Genomic DNA, 24,607 nt, shown 5'->3' with positions numbered 1-24,607 from the left:
GCCGAAGTATAATACGATTATTCACATTTTTAAGCTGACAAACACTATCGTCATGTCAACACAATTCATTTTGTTTTCCCAGCTATACAAACATATAAACATGTTTTTTTTGGTTATCAAAAAGTCTTTAACTTATTTTCAGAAAAAAATTGTATCAATATTCTGTTTTTTTTTTTGGCATCGCGTCCCTACTGGAACAGATCATGCTTCTCAGGTTATTGTTGTTAGGAGCACTTCCACAGTTATAAACTGAGAGCTTTCTTTGCCATATTTTCATTTTGCATTCGTATATCGTATGTATTAGTATCGATGATACTTTATGTCCAAGGAAGTAAATTAAATTTTCATTACGAAAAGACTCTTGTCTATTTGTTTCCATTAGCTATATCTTTTATGTTTGCGTTTCAATTAGTCTTGAAAGTAATGGGAAGACAATTTTACTAAGAAACTTGAAATAATGAAAATTAAACACAAAATAAAAACAATTTTTTAATGGGCCACCCTACATCAATTGCGAAAAATGCTCTAAAACGGTCAATTTTTGAGCTAGGAAAAAACTTGTTTTATCAAATCAGCTTGAAATTTTTCGATCTTTAACTTTGTAGAACAAACTATATCAATATTCCGTAAATTAAAAAAGTTTTGATGGTTCTCTTTTTTTACATAGGGCCACCCTAATTTCCGTTCCGACCAAGAAAAATGTTTTTATATTAGAAACAACTTTGTAGAACATTATTTTTACGTAAAATCACAATTGAAAGCGTGAGTTCCATCTTTCCTCCTAAAACCTCAATCCGTCCCACTGTGCACTGGCGCAGGGTTACATAATTCAAAATATAATTGCCAATAACATGTGCGCACTTTCCTTACCTAATAATTTTGATGAAGACGTCAAGTTTTAAAATAATCGGGAACTTGGGATTCTGTATTTGAAAAAAAATAAACCAGGAGCTTTTTCTCTAGCCTGATGGAAGTATTTGAAATCTAGCAGCCCATTGTATTTTGAATTGAATGTGGAAGAATTTTGAGTAGATATATTTTACACTTAACACGTTGGTCCATGATATACAGAACAACTTCATCAAAGACACCATCTTTGTAATCTTATTTTATTTTCCTAACCAGGATCCTGAAACAATTCAATTCGAAAATTTCGTTTTGTGGAAGAATTCCGAATCAAACTGCATATCACATGTTTAGTCCTTGATCTACTAAACATCTTTGCTGAAAACACCATCTTGCTAAAATATCATTATCTTAAGATATTCGCGATCAAAATACAGCATGATCACTAATGCCATATGGTGGTAGAATTTCAAGTTGGGTGGCATATTACATACTAGACCTTGAACTATTCAACACTTTTGTCGAAGACGTCAATATCATGCTCACTAGCGCCATCTATTGAAAGAATTCCGGATCAAGAAGATCATCACATGGTAGCCCTTGAACTACTGAACAACTTTGCTGAAAACACTATCTTTCTAAAAAATCGGGATCCTGAGATATTCGTGATAAAAATATTGCATGCTCACTAGCGCCATCTTGTGGTAGTGTTTCTTGTTAGGTAGCTTATCATATGTTAGTCCTTGACATCATCTTTCTAGGTAATCAGGATCTTGAGATATCGGTGTTTGAAAAATTAAATGCTCACTAGCACCATCTGGTGGCAGAATTTCGAAACAAGCAGCCTATCACATGTTAGCCCTTGACCTACTGAACAACTTTGCCGAAGACACCATCTTGCTAAAAAATCTAGATCCTGAGATATTTGTGTACGAGATGTTGCATTGCGAAATGTCCTCGGGGGAATCGCCGGGGCACAATTCGATGGCCACAGGAAGATGAGGATGTTTCCAAAGTGTTTTCTGTCCACTGACCAATTGGTACCGTTCTATCTTGCCTAGCTTTGGATCTACAATCAAAATTGCTCCGCGTGTACTCAGTACACGATGCGACCGCTGGTGTAACTTTTTTTTGAGCGACTGACGGAAGGTTAAGGGGCCTATTTTGTAAATCGAGCAGATTCATGTGACTCGTCTGTATTCATTGTCGATCAAAGCAAGCATGCATATTTCAGATGTCACCCGTCGACTCCCATAGTAATCCAGTCACATAGAGTGACAACTGTCGAAAATCTCGAGTGACAGAGCTGAGTCGAGTGATTTTTTCGGTCGACAGTGACTCTAGACGAGTCATTTTGATCGACTCGACTTATAAAATAGACCCCTAAATATCATCACAACCAAGTTATGAATCAACATAAATTCTAAAACGAGAAGAGTGTTTTAAGAACTTGCAAATACATTATATTTTTACATCAAAAAATCTATAAAGTTAACACATCTAGGGTAGATGTACCAATAGTGGAGGTATTAAGCACGATTGAACTTCATTTAACTGCCTAAATTCAAGAAGCGCAAATAATGTACATGTTTAAGTTGTAACAGGAGGTAACGACCATTGACTTAATGAGAAAAATAATTTCATCGCAGTAACCCACGACATGTCAGTGAAAAATAATACCTCCACTATTGGTACACTGTTCCTTTAGTTGCGGTATATTTTTAATTTGTGTTCCTATAGTTGCGGTATCCGTGGTTTTCTTATGAGATCCTCAACTATAGGAACACTTTACCGCAACTATTGGTACAAGCAAGTAAAGTTTTAGCTATTTTAGTGATACTTCATCAGTTTTAAAGCAATTTGAACGCTCTTTTCAACTATACCGTGTATCAACAAGCCAATACGTCGATTGGTTGTGTCGGTTCTGTGGTTAATGTAATAAAATCAGTGAAAACGGCACTACCGCAACTAAAGGAACACCCACAACTAAGGGAACACTTACCCTATACAAATAAAAATGGAATGGCGTTTGTATGTCATGAAATAACTCACCGGAAATTCTAGAAAAATAGTGGTAGGAAACTGACAATTTTGTTGTAGAACATTATTAAACAGCCTACTTCGGGACAAAACAAGGTTTGTCGGGCCAACTAGTTTTTAATATTTTTGTGGTAATGAAATATGCTGTCGATAGAGGGTGATCATCGAAACATGTAAAACTCAAGTTCTGAAGGTTAAACTGTAATTAGCAGCCATTTGAGAAATGCATCGGAGTTTTTCCAATGCCAACAATATAATTCCACCTTGCACGTGAAACAATAATCCAGCGTGGAATCAAACCAATCAATACCGCACTGATTAGCATCCCCCTGCACGTATATTTGTAGAACCAATTAATTATAGCGTGTTGTTTTTTCGGTTCTGTTTTCATTCCAGAGAGGTAAGCAGCGATAAGGGAGCGACCGATGATAGTAATCGTATTGCCACGAAGGGTCGTCCAATAGGGCCAGCAGACCGTACCTTACTACTACCTGCTGTGTGACGGTCCACGCGACATTGGCCGATCAGAGGTGCGATAATGAATCAATCAAACTGAACGTTTTTACCCCGGTGAGAAAAAAAAAGCAACGAACAAAATAAAACATTGGCTCGGGCTCAAACATTCCATCACTGAGCAGTGGCAAGGACACGGTGATAACCTAATTCGAACGGTAAACTAAACGTGCTTCGGTGATGATTTAATTGTCGTTGTATTGGGCTATCTGTGAGATTATTGTTTGGACAAATATTCTGTTTGTTGTCAATATTCTACATTTTCAACTTGTTTCAATTAGCAAAAAATGTAACCAATTAAGTTTTCAAATATAATGCCATAAAATTCTTAGCAACAATACATTTGGCGCCCAACGTTTTACTTTGTGACGTTGTTGTCCAATTTAAAAACTTCTTTACCTATTGCTCTAAACAATTTGAAGCAACTTATCGGTCCCAAAATCAACCGCAGAATAATCGTCTTAATCATCGATGATTGGCTTTTGAGACTTATGCGGTTCCAACAGAGGAGGATTGTCGCCATGGTTTACCGATGCCAAATTTTCAGATAACGCGTAGGCAGAACTCAAGCTGGAAATCCAAGTTGGCGATTCCATCGTAGGATGTCATTCCAGCCTACTATCTGAAGCGATCATCAACTGTAAGTTGTTGTATAGGTGTTGCAAATATACGCGCTAAGCACAGTAAGCGCAGATGTGTATTGCTATGCTGACTATCAGAAAAGGTTCTTAAACTTTAAGGTCTTCCTAAATTTTCAGCAAGAATAATAACTTTCATCAGTTATCATCAAACAGTCCTCCGAACATTCTACCGTTTTCTAAGTAAATTACTGCCATTCAGTACAAACTAGTTCCACGAAAAGGACAATCCATTCTCCACAAAAAGCCAGTCTGCAAAAGGACAGACATTCTAAATCTGCACTCGTCCTAATTGAACCCCGTATACCATTAGGAGGCAAATGAGTACCCAGAAGCTCATTATTCGACTCCATCGCAACAATCGTAAGACTGTATTCATTGGCTCACGTGCCACCTATACAAGGGGTGCACAGCACACACACTCAGTTCCGAGAAACTTTTAGCGCTAAGTCTCTGTTTCATCCTTTCGGCTGTGCAAACATACACATGTGTTGGAGAGTCTTCAGCCGCACATATCCTTCGTTCCGAGATCCTTATACCGATACTGAGTAAACGAATCGGAAAGTGATTCCACCGAGACGATGAATAAGAATGACTGGCAACATTGGATGGAATGGTGAGAAATTGCTCTCAGTTCTATTGATAACACTAGGCGACAACTTTTTTTTGCGCACTCCGACCATTTTGTTTTCAGAATTCACGTAACAAGTACAAACATGTTTTTTATGTACAAAATTTCGTATTTTCATGGAATTCTTACTTTATGCTCTACAATTGATTACATCTTCTTACCGAAATACATGCTTAAATTGTGATAAAAGACATCAATTATCTTATTCATACCTTCATAATTTTTATATCATGTATTTTTTCTAAACAAACGGATTCTATTGAATGCGCATCGTTAGACTTTATTGTGGCCTGCAAATTTATATATCATTTGCAGTTTTTTTTTTTTTTTTCGCAGAAAACATAGTAATTATTTTATTAATAAAAAGCCGTATTTTTATGGGGTTTCAACTATTTTAGCTTAGCTTCGCTTTGACTGGCTTCACATATAAATGGTTGCTGTTCCGTGATTGACCGAAGTCAGTGAAGGTGCAAAAATAATCAACTAGAATTTCGGCTGGAATTGGCCATAAAATTCTTCAATGTGCATAATTCAGGTAGGATTGGGGAAAGGAATGTTAGTGTGTAACTTTTGCTATTTGGAGACTGTGCATCTCCACAAAGATTACTGGGAGGGATGTTTGTTAATGGGGAGGATCGTTGGGTCACAGGATTCACTTTGATCACGAACTTTCTTATGCCGACACTTACAGTGGCAAACTATTCAAAGTTTGTTGAATAAAATGAATCTTTTGCAAGTCCACACTTATAGCGTCGAACCAGGGACGAAAATACTCAATCTACTCTCGCCTATATTGATACTTGTTGGGTAGAATCTTCGTTGATTTTTATTTGTTTTTATTCTCACCTTGACAACACAAGAAAGATTGGCAAAGCGCTTGCCGCAAGATTGTCAGTTTCCTTTTAACCTGTTGATACTCTTCCGCTTTATGATAATCAGAAACAAAAAATGATATTCATTCTAATCAGCTTGACTTTTCACATTCCGCTTCGGGAAGTTGTAATTTTTACACCAAGCACATTAAAGACGCGTCAATATAATCGATTCCGTGCATCGGATCGTTCATTACCCGTAAAGCAGCATATTTTTTAATTATTATGAACCTCATTGATAATCAATTTCCTAAAACTGACACTCTTCTGCTTCTGATAATCAAAAACACCAACGACATACGGGCATCGTTGTTTGTTTTGTTCATCTACTTTTGTGCCATCTTCAATGGTACAATCATATTGGTGGTGGTGCGGTTACTTTGATGGTGGCATACATGTCAGTGAATTGAATATAGTGAGCATGATTTTTTCGTCCCTGCGTCGAACAACTCAAAGTCATTTTTTAATTATAAAAATAAAGGTAAAAGGAAACGAATGTTTTGAAAAAAAAAAGTTTGTTGAATGATCATATTTACGTTCCATCGTTGTAACGATTAAGTGTGCAGTCATACATAGTTTACAGATTAGAGATAAAAGCATGAAACGAGCTCACCAGTTGATCCTTCATTCTCGACTGAGCAGCCACAATCCACTTTCAGCCTCACTTAACGCATACAGACCAACTGAAAAAAACAAAATCACTCTGGAGACACGAGAAAAAATAACACTTTTGCTTCCCGTGCAAAAGATCGCTTTCTTTTATGGGGTGTCAACTATTTTCTTCTAAAACGGATTTTGTTTCATGTGTTCTGGATATTTTTCTAAGCTTCACAATGTCCTCTCAAATAAATTTCAACAATTCGAAGATTAAAAAAAAGATTATTATTCACAAAATTCCGTATTTCCATATAACTTCACTTAAACTTTCCAGCCTTAAACCTATAGATTTTAGTTCTGCCATTCAAAAGCTCACACAACGGAACAAAAATAACACTTTTGCATGGCTCAAGGATCAAATCTTGTGTCTAAATTTGGGGTTGCTGAAATTGATGCCGCCCTTAGAGATGGTTCCTTGATCCTCCCCTATTCTGTGGGATGGATGTAGGAGTGGCATAAGGCATAATTTCAACTAACCTTGATTATATAAACATGACAACAACAAAAGATCATAATTTTCCAGAGGCAAAACATTCTGAACTAGTAATGCTTTATTTATATTTTCAAAATCAACATATTTTGGCCTTCCGGAAGCCCCAGAAGAGGTTCTGGAAGTCCTGGAAACTTAGCAAGAAATGAATAATTATCCTATAGCTCAAAAAGCCAATTATGTGACACATAAATATTTTTTTTTTGGCTAATCTAAAAATTCATTAAACATAATTTCATATTGATTCTGACCGCCTAAGGGGGAACAAAGTTGGTCCAGGACTGAGAGAGAATCGCGAAGAGGAAAAATATCAACGTCATATGCAGCCCAGATTCCCCTCTCACGAAACGTCAAATGCAAAAAAAGTGAAAAGTATTGTGTTCAAAGTGAACTGTTATTAAAAACCTCAGTCAGCGGAGCAGTTTTTTCCAAAGTTGCTGATAAATCTTATCAGAAGATTAATTATTTCTAATGTCTACTACGTTTGCTGGCATGGAATTTCACTCAAACGGCTATTTATGATTCGATGTGATGCAAACTCAATCATTTTTTGCTGAGAGGTTCATGTGAGGGTTTGAACGGCTTGCGCATAATTGGTATAAACACAAAATGGAAAAAGAAAAAAACTCAGCAATCACAGAAAAAGAAGACCGTCTTCGCGAGTCTCGTCTCAGGTCCAGGATACCCAGAAATCCCTGGTAGAGGGGACGGCATCTCCAGGGCCGCTTTTAGAATTATTCTGAAACTTTTCTTGCGAGACTTCAAACTTCATGATTTTGCGAAACAAGTTCAATAGAAGACATTTCAATGACATCTTTAACTCCAAGAGGTAATTGGCCCAGCGCTTGGGTATCCGTTGCCGTAGTAATCGATCAACAAAGTGAAATTTTTTCTGAAGCTGAGGCCGAAATGGAGAAAATTCAAGTCCCGAAGCTCAACGGATCGAATTATAACAGCTGGAAGTTCAGCACCGAACTGCTGCTGGTCAGGGAAGACTTCTGGAAATTTGTCACCAAGCCCCGACCGGAAGAAGTAGCTGCGACGGAAAACGCTCCGCTCTCGAAGCTTGGGATTCCGGAGATCAACGTACTCGAGCGACGGTCTCTTGATGGAAAGCAACCAGCATGGCCTCATCAAGCAGACGAAAACGGCTCGTAAAGCATGGAATCGATTGAAGGACCATTTCGAGAAGCCGACGCTGACATCCAAGGTATCGTATCTGCGGAATTTGATTGCCAAGCGGTACTGTGAGGCGACAACAAGGAGAAGCACGTCAACGAAATAGAGCAAGATTTCAACCGTCTCTCTGTGGCAAGACTGGCACTTGACGGGCAGCTGCAGGTTGCGCTGGTGCTGAGTAGTCTTCCAAAAACGTTCAACACCCTGACGACCGCGTTGACGCTGTACCTCGTGAAGATCAAACTGAGCATGAGCATGAGCATGATTGACCGCCCGCAGTTGCTACTCCGTTATTGCAAGAACAGCTGTACTTACACAGGGAACCAACAGATGCTACTCAGGATCAGTAGCATCTTCAATGTGTAAGTACTGGTGCTCTCATTATTATAACAAACAATACCGGCGCCGGCTGCGTCCGAATGCAGGTCAATCAAGGAATGGGAGGGAAATGTTGACGTGTTACTTGCTTTATGGAAGCCGAGCAGTCCTCTGCACTTCCACAAGAAAACACTGGGAGTTTGGATATGGGAAAGGATTCGTTTTGGTAAACGATAAAGATATATTTTTAAATGAATACGTGAACATATACACGAATGATCGATACCGATAGTGCGGTTACTATGCGAACCGGACACGATCCGGATCCCGTCGCTCACCCACAAAGGAGCATGCAACAGATTCAACGGATCAAACACTACTGACGCGTCGATTTTTTTTTTCACTCGCACACTTTGTTTTCGTTTTTTTTCTTCTTCCAAAAATCGCGAATTGGACACAATTGATCCGGATTCCGCCGCTCGCTCTCAAAGGAGCATGCAGCAAATTCAACGGAACAAGCACTCTGTACTTCGTGAAGACCAAACTGATCGACGAAGTGACGAAGCAGGGTTCTGAAAGCTGGATCCGGTAAGAAGGTAATTGATTGCCACTACTGCAAAAATCCGGATCACATGCAACGAGAATGCCGCAAACAAGCCAGTGATCAAGATTCTGAAACGAAAAGCGGCCAGAAACAGATCCACTACAGCAGATATTCCAACTTACCAGCAACATAGATTCATTTTCCAAGTGTAATTTTGTGAAAGCTGTTATGGTTTGTCCAATCCAAAAATCCAAAAAAATGATAAAAAACTACTGTGTTTCGATAAAAAGCTTCAGTTCAATTATCCATTTTGCACATTTTCACCGAAATCGCAGAACTTTATGACACAAGTTTCTTCCCGCCCTCCTGCGTGACTCACTTCGCCGGGCACTTATTTTTACTATGGAAAACCTTCGTACTTCTTTACTAAAGGATCTCATTCCAATCACACGCCATAACAATTCTTTAATTCTCGGAATTTAATGAAATTTCTTCAACGACCGCGAATAGTTGAGAATGTAAACAAAATTCAATCCGTCGTACTGAGAAAAAAAAGCATGTATGCATCAATGTGTGCGCGACGCTCGGCGTAAAAAACGATTCCTTTGATTGTGTTGTTTTCGCTGCGCTGTAAGCAAATGTCATGATTGTTCGATCAATAGAAATTGTGTTTATATGTTTGAGCTGAATTTTGATGGCGAACAGTTAATTCAAATAGATGTTAATATATTTCATCATGCTGAAGGAATGGAGGGAGATGCCCGTAGATCTATATATTCTAGTAAAACATTTTCCAATAGCGTTGATGTGTTGTAATTTGACCATTCACTATACTGCCCATAACTGCAAAACAGTCACATTCGACATTTTTGACAAAATGGAGTTAAAACCATGGAAAGTCATCAAATGATAAATACATTCGATCAACTTACTGATATCAGTGAGATTGTTCTACAAAATTCTAAAAAAAAATACCAAGTAGTTTTGTCACATTGGCAATTATAACCGCATAACAGTCACATTGAGATTATAAACGAGCCTCGTAATGTGATAGCAATGAAATTTCTATCAGATTTTTTTTCTGACTATTCACCTAGTATGCGATATGAGTTGTACAAAATATCAGCCTCAAATAAGCACTTTTGTGTTCCTGGTATTTTTATAAATTTTAGTTTCCTCCCATACTGCCATAAAATGCACATTTTGTACTCCATTTACACAATGCCTACTTTTGTCGAATGTTACAAATATGCAGTTATGACAGTGAGCCGTAAGTTGTGAGACGAATTTGAAAACTCATTACGACAGAAATCAAAACGATATGACGGATTGAGAATACGGCAAGATGCAATTTCATTGCACTATTTCCAACAAGACGAGCAAGATTTATTAAAATCTTATTTTACAATGTGACAGCCAACACCCAGTGACCATCCGCGAGGACAACCATCAGTATGCTGAGTCTTTGGTGGGACCAGACGGACAAAGCACATCGATACCAGGTACAACTTCGTCCGGGATTTGGCCACGTCTGGGATTGTTGAAGTGAAGTATTGTCCGATTGAGGATATGTTGGTGGACGAGCTAACAAAACCCTTGAGCCGGATCAAATTGTGGAAGATGAGGGAGGCGATCGGCCTACTGAACATCGGCCTTGAGGAGGAGTGTTCAAGTAGGAGCATGTGCAAGTGCGATATTCAAGTATGCCATGAAATAATTAGTGTACATATAATTTAATATGAAATATATCCAGTTATCGTTTGACCATTTATTAAGTCGGTTGTTCTTTCAATTAACTCCAAGAAGCACACCATCTTTTAGCCCCAATCTTGAAATAGCCAAAAAGTTCGTTAATCGATCGGCTAGTTTCTGAGAGCGAGCCATTTGAAGCGCACAAGTCTCGTCCCGAGCTTCTGAGGGTTAAATTGTCCAGAATGCGTATCTCCGTATTCAAAAGTAGAAAAGCGTAGTGAACAATCATACGCAGATAAATTGTTTATACCTTTCTGAGTATGGTATTTAAAATTCAAATTTCATTACTTGTCGACAAAAAAGTATCCGTTGAATTCAATCTAGATTTCATAAAATTAGCTTCATTGAATTACTATGAACATGTATTGCATTAATAATTCATCAATATGTCACTTATTATGCAAGAAGATCATAATATGACTTATATTCCAGGAAGTTATTGGATGAAAAAGAGCTCTTGTTGAACACAATGATTCATTCTACTTAATAACATGAGTTTACTTGAAGTGAACTGCTTATCAAACAATCAGTTATTAAGCTGGTAGATCTTGTAGACTATATTCCAGATTATTCTAGAGTTTAGGGCAGGTATGACCAATAATATGTGTTAATATTTCATAGATTAAACACGTCTGAACTTAACTGCAAAAAAAAAAATCGCAGTATTTTCGCCAAACTGACTATTCCAAAACAAAATTCACGAACTTCAGAAACAAAGTAACGTAATTGATTTTATGCAAAAAAGGCTTTGTAAAACGAGATTCTAGTGTACTAAGATTTTGAAGGCCATGGTCAAAATTTCTTGTTGTATAGTGTGCGTTTGAAATGCTAATATCAATGCGGGATCACAAAACGCGGCAAAGAATGCAAAGTCAAAGCTTGACTTTCTTTGCTAGCTTGAAGGTGATATGAATCAACGTTACTAAGTATCCTTTGATTAATTTGTGTTACCGTATTTGAAGCCCAGTTAGACAAAATTTGCACTTCAAATGCTAACAGTAATAGAACAAAAATTTAGAAATCTGCAAAAATATGGAACTTTGAGGTAAAATTACACTTGTCTTGTAAATTTTGCGTGGTATAACATTTTGAGGGTTCCAATGAGACAATCATAATCTCACAATTATATTCTAAGAGTAGATTTCTATAACTATAGTCAATTCTCCATAACTCGATATTGAAGGGACTATTGAATGAAGGAGGGAGGGGGGGTATTAGAGTAGTAACAAAACACAAAACCAGTGCAACTGCGACCCAAGGGCCCACGTGTGTTAGCCATGGAAACCAACATTTACTATTGTTTTCTTACTCGATATCGAGATACGGAATATCGAGCTAATCAATTTTCATATTTGTGAATAAAAACCCAATTTGTTTTAATCTACTGAATCTATCTCAAATGATCAAATGGCGCGTACCAGTGTTGCCCACTGTAATCGTTCCAAGGCTCTCTACGATTCGAAGCCGGAGTTGACGCATAGCCTACTATAGCTGCACGCTCTCGGCCGCGTCCGTCTATCTCTATAGACTCACGCTCTTCTGCTGGCTGACTGGCTGGACGTGGACACTCGCTGAGAAGCTGTGCGAAATCAGCCAGCAGCCAACCTGAACCTGCTCTCGCTGTCGCAGTTTATCACCAACCAGTCAGTGACGACCAGAGCAGCGGTGAGCACCGCAACCGAGCAATATACTCCCCGTTCGTGTACGCGAATTGCAAGCAAAACCGATACTGGTGTCATTTCTATGCTGTTGAGGCTATAAAAAAAATACCCATCCTAGGAGCAGTTTGAGCGAATCGCGAAAAGAATCCATCTTGCGGAAGATTGGACGGTCGCGATAGTGGTGCAGTGCGAAGAGTGGTGCAGTTTTGTGTCAATCGAAGGAAGTTCTCGGCCAGGAAGCGCCTAATCTAGTGTGAAAGCAGAGAAAAATCCGACCCAGCATGCGTCTGGTCTCACGGAAATCGATTTCCAGTGCGTCGTCTCTTCTTGCGTCCTCCTATGGAAACAAATCAATTGCAGTGCATGCATGATAAGTAGCTGGCAGTGCCCCAGACAGTCAATGTGAGTGCCCCATCTCGGCGTAGTGTGCGGTGATTTTCGTCGTCGCGCAGAAACAAAAGGAGAAGAATCGAAGTAGGCTGCAGTGTGCAAAAGTGCAAAAAGCAACCGCCGTCGTGTACGCGGGATCAAAGCAGGCGAGTGCTATTATTATTGCCGATCAAAGCTGATTCGGGGTTCTTTTTGGAGTCGTCTCCGCCGTTTTGCTCTGCGGTTTTCTTTGACTTCGGTATCTTCACGACTTCATATCCCGATCGGAGGAGCAGGAGAAGCAGCTATAGTCAACCAGGCAGCCAGCGGCAGTTCGAGAACGGGTAAGGCAACGCAACGGTCTCGGTCGGAGAAGACGTGTTCTCTTATCACCGCGCGACACGAAGGTGACTCGCTCTCTCTCTCCGCAGACTGCACTTTATTCACTCACTGGGTGTTATTCTGTGTGGGGTTGTTTCCTTTTGTTGTAGAATGACTGTTCGGTGGGGTGAGTTTGTACACAAATGTTTAAACAACATAGAATACAGTTATTCCTCCATGTACATATTTTCCTGCGACTCAATATCAACGCATTGATCCGTACAGAATTGAACCATTCTGGCTTACTAAGATCGGCAAACGTATTAGCCAAAGAAGAACGTTCCCATTTGGCATACGAAGATAGTCCTATTGATAGAATCGTACGTAAATTATGTCACGTTTTTAAAAAGAGTAGGTTCAGGAGAACGTAACAATCCATACTTTTTTTTAAAGTATACTCATGAAGTTGAAATGGGTGAATAAGTGATATTTTGAAAGAGTCACATGCTCTCAGTGTAAACTACACAATCGAAAATCTATCTTCTATACAAATAAAAATGGAATGGTGTTTGTATGTCACGAAATAACTTGAGAATGAGTCAATGGATTTACCTGATTCTTTCACGGTTAGGTTCTTGAAGTGTTCCGACGTGTTTGTGTGTTGAAAAAACCCAAAATATACAGCGGGAAAGTCGAAAAAAACGAGAGTAAATATAACTGTAATTTTGTATGGGACGTTACGTTACTTGGCGTTTTTCAACAGCCTACTTGATGGCAAGACAAAGTTTTCCGGGACCACTAGTTCTGAAGAAAAACAAAACTGCGGACATTTTATGTCACCCAAGAACTTTCCGGAAAATAGATCTCCAACTCTACGAGCATGATTTGTTGTCCATGGAAGAATTGCAAAAACATTGCATGCTCAAAAAGAACATACGAGAATAATACAACAGGAGATAATAACAATAATAACAACAGAGATAATCCAAATAATCCTTACATAAAATGTGGGACCCAGATAGCCGTAGCGGTAAACGCGCAGCTATTCAGCACGACCAAGCTGAGGGTCGTGGGTTCGAATCCCACCGGTCGAGGATCTTTTCGGGTTGGAAATTTTCTCGACTTCCCAGGGCATAGAGTATCTTCGTACCTGCCACACGATATACGCATGCAAAAATGGTCATTGGCATAGCAAGCTCTCAGTTAATAACTGTGGAAGTGCTCATAAGAACACTAAGCTGAGAAGCAGGCTTTGTCCCAGTGGGGACGTAACGCCAGAAAGAAGAAGAAGAAGTAAACATAAAATCTACAGGCGTTATCAATACGTCACATTGGGGATTTTTTTTAAGAAATGTACTAGATAATTATGAACATTTATATCTTCTCATATAAATATTCATAATTAGAAAGACAGATCCTATTCTTGGCACTTTTGATACACTTCGACAGTGGGGTTTGAGATTATTCGACCGAAAAAACCCCACCATGCCAAAGTGAATCATGGAAGTGCCCAAGTAGCTCTGCACCCTATCTAGTACAAACCTCAAACTTTGAGAGTTATTCTCTCAATGCCTACTTTTTCCATATGAAACAGTTATGCTTTTATGGGCAGTGCACAGGCTCACTAATTTCACATTTTAGCGATGTCATATTCATTCGTTTCCATGATTACCCGTAAACGAGTATTCATCGTCATCCAATAACTCCCTGTATTATAGATCATCTTTAAATTGATTATTGATGAAGCACATACTCATTGTAACTAAATAAAGCATAAAAATCTGAATGAATCATTTGCGGACATTCTGGGTTATCGAAGAACTCTCTAGACGATAGATCTTCAAATCTTCGAGCATAAACAGTAAATTTCTCAAGATTTTTTTACATATATTAAGATTTGGAACAACAACCTTCGGATAGTTTCCTAAATGGAACATCAAAGCAACACAGAAATAATCTAGTTTCTTTTTTCCAGCGCATCCTTCGATTCAATTAGGATTCTCCATATCGGACACCGTCTGACGTTGCGCATCACTAGTTTCTAAAAAATCGCATTTTACATTGTAGCGTAGAAGCGCACCGTCGGCACAGCAACGATGGGCATACAGCCCCGAATATACATTTTAAGTGCTTTTTTTGGCCACAAGCGGAAGCGAAAAAATCGATTCCAATTAACATGTGTGTGAGAGAGTGGCGAAGCCAAGTTGCCATAGCTGCAAGGCTACTCAGCCAGCAGCTACCGGCCTGCTATTACCTCTACCGGACTCCTAAATAACCCGTACAGCGTGTAGTTCGGCTGGAAACGGTTTCTGTCCGTTCGTCCTTGGATGCAGCTTTTAACAGTTACTGTCCTCTCTCATTCTAATGGTCATTTCGTCGCCATCGTTTTTTTTTTAAATACGGTGCTGCGATGCATCGCACCGTGCAGACGTGCAATGTGTTCGCAAAGAGGGCCGCCAGAGGAGCTACCTTCGAAACTAGGTTAGTAGAGGGTGGTTGCCACTTGTTGTACCGAAGCCTCAGTCGACATGAAGGGCTTATTTTTTTGGCGTTTTGCTGTTGGGGCTGAAATTAACTGACTGACTGACAGTTCCTTCGGTAGTTGAATAAAATTTCAGCAATATTTTTTTTTTAAAGTTCAATAAAAAATCTAAAATTTCGAAAAACAAATTTTTTAAATTCCCTTCAAAATTTTGGTTAAGCACTTTCAAAATTTCAGTAAAATTGATTTTACAATATTTTATAATAGTAAACTAAGATTATGAGTGAAAAGCAGTTTATTTGCTAACGATATTTACATTGACTAACTCCCGTTTGATTTTACGAAAATATAGGAATTAGTATGACTTGTTGGGCATTCAAAGTGTAGTCTGCTAATAATATTGTTTTTCGGATTAGATCATTTAGGCTTAGGGTAATGGCTCGTTCGGGGATATGGGATTCGGAGGACTCCATGACACTACCCGAACCCATTACTTCGAATGCTCATGATTTAGAAATTAATTCTGATTAGTCTAATAAGAAGGTAGTGAAATAATAGTACGGATTGGCATGAACAATGAAATTTTCAAATATTAGAAGATAAAAAAATGAGCTAGGTTTTAAGCAAATAATTCTTACATACTAAGTTTCATTTGGCTTTCTCCTTTAATTTTGGGGTAATTCACACAGTTATAATGCAATACTCTGAACAACAGCCTATTTGAAAAAGAAAGGTGAATTTATTATAAATAGGTTAGCTATAACATTACTTAAAATCACTGTGACAACGTGATTCTATGGAACAACCTTTGTTGAGAAGAAAAGAAATTATTTGGTAAAAAACATATTTGGTCACCACCAAGGAGCCGAAATAGCGGTGAGCGCGCAGCTAATCAGCAAGACTATATTGAAGGTGCATAGTAGAGGCAGAAACAGAAAATTGTTAAATTTACAAGGAAAGCTCCTCGGTCCATAACCGTGAAAGTGCTCCATGAGCTAAGAAACAGAACCTGTCCCTGAAAAAAGAACAAGCTAGTTTCCAACTGGATATTTCGAAAGAAAAGCTTACATATGGAAAAAGGGAAACACGATATGTCTCAATCAGCAAATTATAAAAATCTAGAGATCAGCATTCGGTCCTTATTTTCGTAACTGGTTTTAAAATATTCTATCGGAGATATTTTTCCATGGCTGCATTCCATTACCCCGAACGCTAACAATTTGAGACAATTTGACTTACTGTTTTTCCTAATTTTTCCGAATAAATTAGATTAACTCATTAGTGCAGCTGAAAGGTTGAAAACTGGACTCAACTCAATTTTGCCCAAAACGCAGATGGGACTGACTTGCGATTCACGTCGGTTTACACACCATTGATGATCATTGATCAGTTTACATTAGATATGCGTACATGGATGGAAAATATTTTATTCAAGAATCGTCAACATACTATTCGGGGAAATGGTCTATCCAGGGTAATGGCTTTCGGGAGAATGACTCATCCGGGGTAATGGGGTAGAGCCAGCTCGGAGTGTCTGCATTTGGGTGATAGTATTCGGGGTAATGTGGTGGAATTCTCGGTTGTTTTTACTTCATTACCCCCAATCCATTACCCCAATGTCGTCATCCCGAATTCCATATCTCCGGACGACCCATTATCCCGAACGATATTATCTCAAATTATATTACCGCGGAGCAATGCCATTCGAAGTAATTGTATAATAGTAATGGGTCGTTCAGGGATATGGAATTCGAGGTAATGGGTTTCTGGGTAATGGGTTGAATATTTCCCTTGACATGTTCATTATTGCATAACGAATTTAAAATTAAATCCACGTTACAAAAATTTTCTGAAATTTGTAACGTTTTACCAAACGCCTCCTCTCTAATAATGTAACGCTAACTCAAGACTACACAGCTAAAAATATGTTGTAAATTTCAGTTTATTTTCATGCACATATTTGGAGCATTAAAACTGATATTTACACGATCATGTAACATTCAAGCATCTTTAGTTAAAAATTAAACGTGATTCTGTAACAAAAGATGAATTTGATTTACTTTTATTATACTCTTCTGTTTACGCTTCATTGAAATTTAAATATTGTTATTTGTGTACATCCCCCCTCCCCCATTGTGTGGACAAAACAGGCTTCTCTGTAAAAATGCTTTTGTTCATTAACATAAAAATGTTTCCTTCGCTCGTCTAGCAAACACATTTTCTCCGGTATGGCCGTTTTATTTTTTCGTTTAGTAATCAGAACCTACCCTCAACAGGAGGTAACAATACACAGAAAACAATATTTAGATTTCAACGCAGTGTAAACTAAGGCACTCTGTGCTCGTGGCCACTACTGTGCCGGAATCAGTTGATCTGTAGCTTCTTCTTTACCGATACAGATCTATTTACAACTTATCTATTTTTACATTTTACTTTCACTCTCTCCTACTCTTTTACTCTCACACCGAGCAGGTAGGAGATTGCTCTGCTGTTATTGAGGCTAGCTGCCTGCGAATAGGGTCAGTTTGTCTCAGTCATCATCTGATACTGACGAAGGATGGATGTGCTCCCCAAAGCACGGTCCTCCGTCAGGCGTCTTCTGGTGGCTGGACGGGTTTTTTTGTGGAAGAGCTGGGAATCGAACCCATGACCTTCCGCTTACGAAGCGAAAGCGTAACCTCAAGGCTACAGACTCCCCTAAGGACTACTGTAAAAATAAATAAAATTCATGTATTGTTACAGCACCATGTAAACCTCAAAGAATAAACATACAATTTTCATCTAAAAATACTTGAACGATCGTGTAATTTTAAAGTTGGTTAGATTGAAGAGTAAGAGATTAGTCGTTGAAATTTTCGTTTATTTTGATGCTCCAAATATTAGCATTAAGCATTTCGCAAAAATTCGTAGGTGGTACAGTCTTAGACCATTGTATGAGGGTTGCCTCCTTCCCGTCCTCTTAGACAATATTGACGGATCTTTCAACAGTCGAAAGCTGTCCTGGCCACGTCCTTGCGAAAGCTGAAGAATGGGAAAGGATGATTGACACCTACTTAAGCAAGATGCAGTGAACTCTACGACCTCTCATAGGTGTTACGGGAGGTTGTGGAATGTTGATGGAAAGGGTAGTGCCATAGGATACGTTCGTTAAACGTTCTGGCCGTCAAATGGTTAATATTTACGCATTATGATCATGCGCTGCTGATGAGAACAAACTCACCAAACTTCTTTTCTCGGAACTGCAATCCGTTGCTCCTCCAACAATGAACAATAGCGTAAGCCGTAAATTTATCACTGCTCATCAAAATGCACGCACCGCATGAAAAATCGACAGAAACTGTAGTTTATAATCCATCACGAACCGTGCATCCACAAATCACATTAAATTTTTATATCAACACGCATAGCACACACAGGAGATAAAAAAAAACAAGTCGCGCAAAACGAATTCTATTGCTGGAGCCGTCACAGAGCTCACAACTCCACAAATCAGCTTCAGATATAATATCTGATAAAAAAAAACAATTAATTCACTTTGAAAAACATCTTCCTCAACATTTACACGTGGCATAGCACCATCCGCCGAATCTAATTTTCACAAGCCGAATCGGAGAAAAAAATCGCGGAACGAGGTAAACGTGAAACAAACTGCAAAGCGCATCCGCCCGCGCGCACCGCTTGCTGCGATCTCCGTTTATTTTGATGTTCCAAATATGTGCATAAAAATAAACTTAAATTTACATTTTTTTTCAGCTGTGTAAGTAACAGACATTAATGCATAACGAAATTTGTGTACGATGCCTTATCGTCCTTTTTTCTCACAATCATTCGTCAAATTTTGGAAAACCGTTTGAAAAAATTTTGGTTATTGAAAGTTGCCTTATAACTGACAAACTTCCATTTGAACCTTAAAAAAGGTTACCAACAAACACTTTTCTTTGCATAATTGTCTCTATTTCATACGGTCTGGAATTTTTCCATTGAACTTTGTCTAAAAATTCAGTCAATTTGCATGCAAGCTTACAAGTTTGTACGGTAATTCGTCACAGAATTCCTACTTCATGTGTCAAACGATACTTATCAACAAAGGTCATAATATTTTCGATGCTAAAACGTTATTGTTTAAGATTTGTACGAATATTAACATGAGAGAAATGAAGAATGTTGTATGGAGTCTGCAAGCATATAGAAAAAGTCGATTCAAGGTAAATTTAATTGTACAATTTCAATTAAATTATACAGTCGACTCTTCCTTACTCGTTACCAGTTGCCAGTTACTTAGTCACCAGTTAGAGAACCATAGTAAAAGTTGATTTTCATGGCTACCTTGACGGTCCCTAGGATCGTAGTTGGTTTTGAGTTCTGTAACTCGATAGCTACCTAACTCGGTGGTACATCACATGAAAGTTGAAGTTCATGCCTTAAATGTTATGTAAACAACAATAAAACCAGTTTTGTATAACTTTGGCAACATGTAGCGCAAAATTGTGACGTGCTGGAATATTTCAGAGAACGGAGTCAGATTAAGCAACCAAAATTTTTCAATATACACGTAATTTTATCCTTGAGACACGCAAAAATGTTATTTTTGTTAAACAGTATGATCCTATGCGCTCTGAATGTTAATGAATACATAAGCATTATCATGACTTTTCTTAGAGTTTCGATGACAAATTTATACAGAAAAGGATTTGGAACATAAACACCACTATCATTCTTATTTGATATAACTATATTAAGCTATTTTACCGTTTTGTTAAGGTGAAGATAAATGAAAGCTTAAATTTTCAAAAGCACAAATCTGGAGAATGAGTGTGATGGCTTATTTTTCGAAAGTTCTCAAAGGGGTCATGCACAAACTACGTCACGCTCCAAGGAGGGGGGTCAAGCCAAGCGTGACAACCCTAACAAATTTTATGGAGGTCTCATACAAAAAGCGTAACAAAGGGGGGGACGAAAAGTTGAAATTTAGCGTGACATAATTTGTGTACCATCTCAAAACCAAAATCGTGTGCTCTTCAGAATTCAAATAACATAAAAAGGGAAACCTAAAATTTTGACCCAAAAATATTACCCCTCTAATACCCAACCCCGCCTTTAGACGGGGTAGACTTTAGAATTTTGTGTATTTTTTCGAAGCTCGGAAATCAAAATGATTTTATTTTTGGCTCAAACCTTGACTCATAAAACGCATATAAGAGAAGTTTTTTATAACTTTTGAATCATTTTTGTTTTTTTTTTTTTTTTTTAAATGTTTGAAAAATTGTATTTTTATATAACCTACAAATGTCTGGGGTTTATTTAACGTGTAATATAAAAATCATACCTTTTATATTTTTTTACAATTAACCTATCACAGAAGAAGATCCTGGTAGTGTTGAAATAATTTCAAACCTGTTTTTCTGTTAGTAACACGGAAAATAAAATATGTTTCAGAAAAATATTAAAATTAAATATTTTCAAAAGAACCGTAAAAACTTGAAATGATTGAACGAAAAATTGAAAAAGGATAGAAATGTTCAAAAACAAATATTATAAAAATCAAAAACCAAAATTCATAAATTCGCAAATAACGAAAAATGATATTTAGATCGAAAATAGAAAATTGGGTATTAGAGGGCGCAAGCGACTTGAAAGTGAATTTTCAAGTTATGAAATATGACCTTCAGTAAAGTCTTCATAGCTTTGTTTTTTTTTCTAACTTATTTTGAGGCTCTTAGCATCATTTTCTTCAAAATTAAATTTATGAAAAGTTTGTAGAATAGCAAATTTGTCTAAAATCAAAACTTGATTATAAGTAGTTTTCTCTAAATTTTTCCTCTTTTAACTAAAAAAAAAAACATTTTTGTTTCGCCATAACGTAATGAATACTCACCCGATTCCTGATCTTTTAACATGCTTTTGAAGCTTACAAATTTAATTAAAAAATCGTTTCGACGTAGTTATTCAACAAAAACAAAAACAAAATGAATCTTCAAAAGAAAATACCGTAAAATGGGGTGTTAGGATATGAAAAAATGTCAACTCGAATTTCAAGCAACTTCTAGTATGTCAAAAATTGAACAAAAGACAGCCCTACCATTCCACATTGGGGAATTCCGAACCCAAAGGTGGAAAAAGCTGATAAATTTCACAATAGAAAGATAAAAGTTTTATAGCTCATACGAAAGGCAATTTTCTCAGGAATCGATGGTGATGGTTTCATGAATGTGGGGCACTCTGGGATAAGCTATGGTGCCCGTTTTGCCCCGATTCCTTGAAAATTTTAGATTTTCGTGTTGTTTTGAGTAAAGCTGTTTTATTGTGGAGAATATTTCCCATGAAATCCATCATTTCTAGTCCATTCAACAATGTTTCACAGAGAACGTTATAAAAAGATGGAAATTTAGGGTATTAAGGGGCCAAATGTACAATAAAATATTTTTGAAGAGGAATTTTTGTTTAAAATTTTTTCAACGAGTTTTTATATTGAAATAAATTTTAAAATAGTGTAATAATCATGGATATAGCTTGCAGAAAAAAGTTGTATTAACATTTTTAGAATATGTATGATCATTATTTATGCTCTATCGCAGGGCCGTATTTACGGGGGGAGGGGCCGAGGGGGCCATGGCCCCCGGGCCCCTACATTTTAGGGGCCCCCACAAATCTCGAGAAACATATTTGTAGTTAAACTTTCACGAATAATCAGAACCAATGCAATAGCCCATACTTTTTGAAATCGTGTCATATTATTCGAAGGATTTTATTTTTTAAATAGGGGGAGATTCCCCAGTACCGGACACTTAAGCAACTAAATTCATAATTCGAAAAATATTGATTTCATGTGCTCGTGTTACCCATTTATGATAAATATTATCATTTTTATAGTGTACAAAAATAAATTTGAAAATATAAGTACGAATTTTGACATTGCATTTTGATGATGTATTTTAGTACCAAATTGATCGATCTTGAAAGGTGGCACCCAATACCGGACACAATCTGGAAATGCTTCGAATTCTGTAAATTTGAACATCATTGAGTGTGTTTACTTTAGGAATAGTATATAATTGCCAATTCAATGCATTTGCAACATTTACAAGAACAATTTGAGTATATCATAGTTTGCAAGATGTGCATCAAAAACCACTTTCTTTTATGATGAAAAATAGCACATTTCACGGTGTTGTACTGAATGTTCATTTTTCTTAATTTTATTGCATGTTTGATACCATGATCGACGGAATTCATGAAAAATGAATGTATTTTGAGACACTCGTGCAATAATTACAAAGATATCATATAACAAATCAGGCTGTCCGAAACTGGGGGACAGGAGGTGCTTAAACAAAATTGTAATTTGTCCATATTTAGTCCAATAATGGTACAAAATACAGTCATACTATCAAATTAGGATTATGTTCAAATATGCTAGCGTGATCCAAAGCATTTTTTCATATTCAAAATAATTACTAAATAGGCTCAAAATTAAGACAATACATCAAATTTTTTGAAATTTTCAATCTTTTGTACTTTTCTCAAAAGGCATGCATATTTCAAGGATGTGTTATTCTACGCAAACATTAGTCTCCATTATAGCTTCCTTTCTTACTAATACACCATCTTGATTGGACGATGATTTCTCAATGTTTTGACTTTGTCCGGTATTGGGTGCTGTCCGGTACTGGGGGATTTCCCCCTATACATGGAACATTAGTTGATGTTTATGCAAATAAATTGAACTAAAACTCTTAAAACACAACATATGAACATTCCGAATGGGATTTTGTTAACTTTAACTTCAAATTTCAAAAACGATTTGGATAAACAAGAAGAGTGTCATCCTTTTGCTTAAATTCCTAAAGATTTTCTTACGTGACTATCCAACTGTAACGAAAGCTTTCTTAACGAAGTTTAAGACTAGGTTCGCATGCAATTTATGTGTGCAAATCAAGTAATAGGACTTAAATATTTAAACACATTTCTTTAATTTCATTCGGATTACTTTTCAAATGAAAATTCAAAACATAATTACAAATGTACTTTTTACACTTCACACAAACTTTATATTTGTTTCATACTCAATATATCTGCAAAATACATGTTGGCTCGTAAAATGATTGGTTCTGGTTGTAAAAACAAAACCGGAGAAGTTCAACTGGATGCAATCTGATACAACTATCTGAAAGCAATGGTATCATAATTATGTCGAATTTTTAAACTAAATATACTAAGATGCTTACCTGACGGTTAAAACTTCCAAATTCAAGTGTTTGACACATGCTTTGCTGATTGTTTCAGTAACTCTATTACTTACATGACTATCCAGCAATTAGTATCGATGTTACTGAATTTACAGTAAAATCTTGTTTGCTGAAGTAGTATCAACAATTCATTTTGCTGGAAGGTGAAATGAAAATTTGGTGTGTATATATTTATTTTGAAAATTACTCTATTATTGTAGTGTTTAAGTGCCTTAAATATAGGAACTTTAGAGACTTCTAGCATGAAAAAAAAACAGATCAAAAAGAGACCAGACAGGAACCAAGAATAGACTGAAAATGGACCAAACAGGAAACAGAAAAATGTAAACTAATAGGAAACAGAAGATAAGATTTTGATTCTTCATCATCGAATCATTTATCTTTTTGGCAATTTCTCGTGAAATTCGTAGTTTTTTTCATGAATTTCTTCATGAACTTAGTGGGAAAGTTCAGAGATTATTCCGGAAATTTCTGCAGGAGTTCATTAAGTGATTATTTGCAGTGGAATTCCTCAGAAATTTTCCTTCGGAATTCCTCCAACAATTTTATTTCGGATACTCAAGAATATAATTTGGAATTTTCTAAGAATCATTAAAGAAATAACCTTATCGATTCCATCAGGAATTTCTCCAAAGATTCTTTTAGATATTTCTCAAGGAAGTCTCAAGTCCTCCAGGATTTTCCAGTGATTCATCACTTTCTTATTGTATCCTACAAGAGTTACATTTAGAACAAAATCTTTGTCAGATTTCCTTAAGTAAAACTGGAGAATTCGTTTGAAGGATAAGTGAAAATAACAATAAAATATTATTTTATTATATGGAAAATAATCGGGATAATCACTGAGGAAATTACTGAAGGTAGTATCGTTGGAGTGCTCAAGGATTACCTATAGAAATATTTTTAGAGAGATCCCTGTTTTAGTCCATGAAAGTATTCCAGATGAAAACGCTAGACAAACCACTTGATGATTTCTTGAAATTTTTCTTCGAGACCTGTTATACGAAATCCATGAAGAAGCTGCTAAATAGCTGCGCTAAAGTCTGGA

The 24,607-nt window shown here is 37.1% G+C and overlaps 1 protein-coding gene across 4 annotated transcripts in view; it reads left to right on the top strand.

The window, feature by feature from the left end:
* LOC5578710 (calcium/calmodulin-dependent protein kinase type II alpha chain) overlaps window positions 1-24,607 on the top strand; it is a 249,704-nt gene that overhangs the window by 149,874 nt on the left and 75,223 nt on the right. The window contains exon 1 of one of the 4 annotated variants that reach the window (XM_021839211.1): window positions 12,088-12,854. The exons of the other annotated variants lie outside the window; for them this stretch is intronic. The gene's annotated coding sequence lies outside the window, so the exon portion shown is untranslated. Of the gene's footprint in view, window positions 1-12,087; window positions 12,855-24,607 lie in introns of those variants that run through there. 4 annotated transcript variants of the gene reach the window in all.

Source organism: Aedes aegypti, chromosome 1 (genome assembly GCF_002204515.2).
Source record: "Aedes aegypti strain LVP_AGWG chromosome 1, AaegL5.0 Primary Assembly, whole genome shotgun sequence".
NCBI lineage: Eukaryota > Metazoa > Arthropoda > Insecta > Diptera > Culicidae > Aedes > Aedes aegypti.
Note: the sequence above shows the minus strand (reverse complement) of the source record. Positions and strands in the feature narration are given on the sequence as shown.